This window comes from Urocitellus parryii, chromosome 9 (assembly GCF_045843805.1).
Source record: "Urocitellus parryii isolate mUroPar1 chromosome 9, mUroPar1.hap1, whole genome shotgun sequence".
NCBI lineage: Eukaryota > Metazoa > Chordata > Mammalia > Rodentia > Sciuridae > Urocitellus > Urocitellus parryii.
The window spans coordinates 30,030,357-30,034,364 of NC_135539.1; positions in this window are offsets into that span (position 1 = coordinate 30,030,357).

Below are 4,008 nucleotides of genomic sequence, written 5' to 3' on the forward strand. Positions count from 1 at the left end.
TCAATTGTTCATGCTCATGAGGTCAAATTAAAATCATTCTCAATTCCACCAAGACTTCATCTCATTGTGAGTTCATCCTGCTACTCATTGACTCTAATAAGTAAGTAAAAATTTGAAAACACTGAGTTCCCATTGCCTTTCAACCACAGTTAAGTAAAAGTCATCTTTAGGATATTTCAACCCTATTCCTAGTCAAATTTTTCTCTTTTGCTTTCCAACATAACTTTGTGGTGCTAGAGTGAGCTCTCATCCATGGAAGTCAAATAATGGTCGCTTTGCTTGAGCCCTCCAATGACTCTCAGCTCACCTAGGGTACAGGCCAAGATCTTAACTATGGCTGCCAATGCCTTACATGACAGGCCCCTTACCTAAGTCTGAGGAACAGAGGTAGTAGGAGATCTAAGTTCAGAGGTTCATGCCACAAAGTGGCTCAGTCCAGTGTGGGGGCTAGGAGGTATGTAGGGAATCCTTATGTCAGGCCACCAGGGAGGGAGGGCCAGAACTCCCAGGTCTTAGGCTGAAAAGGCGCCCACAGGCAGAATTTTTTCTTGGAAGCTTCGGCTTTTTTCTTAAATCCTTGCAACTGATCAGTCCCACTCAGAGTACTGAGGACCATCTTCCCTTAAAATCAACTGATTAAGAACTTGAATCATATTGACAAAATACACATTGCAGCAACACCTAAAGTAGATAGATATGAGGGGATGACCAAGGATTATGTGTGTTTCAATTGAAAAACTGATGTGACTCCATTTTTGAAAAGAAATAACAGCAGCTTCTACCTCAAGGCCTGTCCTAAGGAAGGGGGCGTGACCCTAGTCCTTGGAAAAATCCACAGAGCCTTTCTAGGCAGATAACCACCCTGATGAGTTTTTAGTCTGCAAATAACAGGAGAGGTCTGTGGCACCAGGTGTCCCTGACTCAGTTAGGCTAGGTGAGGACCCATAGCAACCCCTAGCAACCACCAATCAGCATGAGACAGGGAAAATACCTGGGATGCTAGATGACTCTCCCAGTAGTTTATGGTGGTTGATAACATGTTGGGAAACCATGTAGTTCAGCAGTACACCCCTCATGGACTAAACCAATCAGTTCAAACGAATCCCCCTCTTGTACTAACCAATCGCTCCTATCCAACTTGTTCCTGCCAGTGAATATGCTAATCAATGTTAAGAGTTGTTGTTTGATTTTCCCGTGGTATGGAATGATTTGCTGTGTGATGTTGTGACGCATAGAGTATCCCCCCAAAACCTATAAAATCTCACTGAACAAAGGACTGGGACTCACTCCCTGGGACCGCTGTGTCAGGAATGGTTGTGAGTCCAAGCTCTAGTTTGCAATAAAGAATCTTGTGTGATTGCATAGATTCGGCTCCTGGAGGTCTATTGGGGTCCCACGAATCTGGCATTACACACTATCTGGCAAGTTTGGTGTCCCCTTTGTGGCATAGTCCTCATGTTGTAGGGACAAACGAGGCAAGGCACCGAAGATAGCAGGAAACAGTTTTAATTTGGCTGCAGCCAGGTTTAGAGGGCACAGCTTTTGCTGTAATCAATTAATTCCCTGAACCCTGAGTTCAAGGAGTTTCAGAATTTTATACCCAGCATGTAAGGGGAGGGGCTCAGAAGTTCACAGTCTGCAGAAGTTCACATAAAAGCAGCTTTTTCTTTCACTGTTCTGGGCAAGTTAACTCTTCAAGGACAACACCTGAGAAGGGGAGAGCTTCTTCTCCCCTTTCTGTCTTCCCCCTGCCAGCTGTTTCCATGGAGCCCAGTTGTAACTTATCTTAAAAATGTAGACATCTCTGTGAAACCCAGCTCAAGGCCAGAGGCCTTGTTTGCACATTTCTACAAAGTACTATACTGGATATGTTTGTGAAAAACTAGTAAGGGGGTGTTCAGCACCTGGAGTGCTGGTATCTTCTCGGCCAGTGGCCAAGTAAAACAGGGCAACATGAAAACAGGAAGTTTATCTACATTGGACTCTTTCGCAGAGACTCTTTGGCTGACAGTCCTAAAATCAGCCATGGTGAAGAGGGCTTTTCTGTGGAGAAAAGGGGTGCCACTTCATTCATACTGTTCACAATCACAGTGTGAACAATGAACATTTCATATTTATATTATTCATAACATTTATTGCCTGAGTACACCATCTGGTTATCTGATGATTGTTAAAAAAAAAACAACCCTGGCTGAGAGTTTTCTCACACTGGCCACATGTTAATACCAATATAGTAAGGATAATCTGATATAGAACAAAATGTGGATGCTGAAAATTGTTCCACAGTCACTTTATTTCTTTCCATATTGGGGATTCCCTGACATGGGCTGCAATGCAATCTAGCTTCTTCCTGTGATCACATATAGATTCTCCTTGATGAAGTTGAGACCAGAGCTTACAAATTTTCTCTCCAGTGAGGAGTCTCTGATGTTATTGTGGTGTGAACTGATCAATATAATTAATAAGTCATAGACATAGATTATAGATTATAGAAATAAAGTAAGATAACATAGATAAGCAACAGCAAGACATAAGTTCATAGGTAGGTTCATCAGGAGTAAGCCTAAGTAATAGTAATAAAATCATGTAACAGTAAGTCATAGGGTTTAAAGCACAGGAAAAAGATATGGAACAGTGAAAGGTGATAAGTCAGTATGCCAGTATAGTTATAGGTAAATATAGGCTGACAGGTTAATATAGATATAGACAAGGTTAAATCAATATGATTGTGAACAATTGTATTAGCTTGATCATGTAGACATAAGGCTTGTAGATTTCAGTAGTAAAATGATGAGTAAATGAGATAACTGCAAGCATCAGATAAGTTATTAGTACTGGGATAGAGGGAATGAAGTCAATGTGGTTATACAAACAAAAAAGTGTGGTCATAGGGACTCCATCTTAGCTGTTCTAGACTCCTTCTTAGTTTTTCTGTTACTGCTTCTGTGAACTGCAGGACTCATTTCTGAGAAACAAAAATGAAAGCTGTCTTCTTTTTAAATTTTTTTTTTTTTTACTTTGTACCCCACCAAATGTACCCAACTCAGGATATGGTGGTGGTTGTGGCTTTGAAATAGATTGTCACCCCAACTCAGCTGAAACTCAGGATACAGTTGTCTAACACTGAGATGGAGTTCAGCTAACTGCTTTTTTTAGCTTCTGTAACTTGCTTGCTTGCTAACTGGAAAATTCCAGTCCTGTTTAGGTCCTACTGGTCACTGTTTTAACTTCTGTGATTGGCTTGCTTACATGAGGCTAAATAAGCCACTGATTTGTGGTTTTTGTGCTTATATTCCCAAGACACAGGCCAGGAAGCAGCTGTTCTCCCACAGAGCATCAGTCTCTACAGGTGGGTGACAGTCCCTGGATAGGTAAATAAAGCTCTCTTTTGTTTGAACTCAGAGTGTTTTCTGAGGCAGCTCCCCATGACAATGTTTTATACAAGCTGTGCTAAGAAAAATGGTTTTGTCAAATGCCCATTGCACTCATAGGGTCTCTTTCCATGGTGTCTTGTCTCATGATGAGTAAAGCGTGACTTAAAATTTTTTATTTTATTTTATTTTTTGATTGAACTCAGTGCCCCAGGGATAGAACACAAGGGCACTTGACCACTGAGCCACATCCCCCAGTCCTATTTTGTAGTTTATTTAGAGACAGGGTATCATTGAGTTGCTTAGTGCCTTGCAGTTGCTGAAGCTGGCTTTGAACTTGAAATTCTCCTGTCTCAGCCTCCCAAGCCACTGGGATTACAGGCATGGGCCACCCATAAGTGTGATTTACAATTGAATGCTTTCCCACACTCGATGTTTATATGCCTTTTCTGTGGTATGAACTTTCTGATGTCTAATTGAGAAGTCTGCTACATAACTTTCCACAGTGACTACATTTAAATAGCTCCTTTCCTGTTTTTGTTGTGTCAGAAACTAAATTCTGACCAAAAGCTTGCCCACGTTCATAACACACAAAGGACTTCTCTTTAGTATGAATTCTCATCCATTATAAGATGTA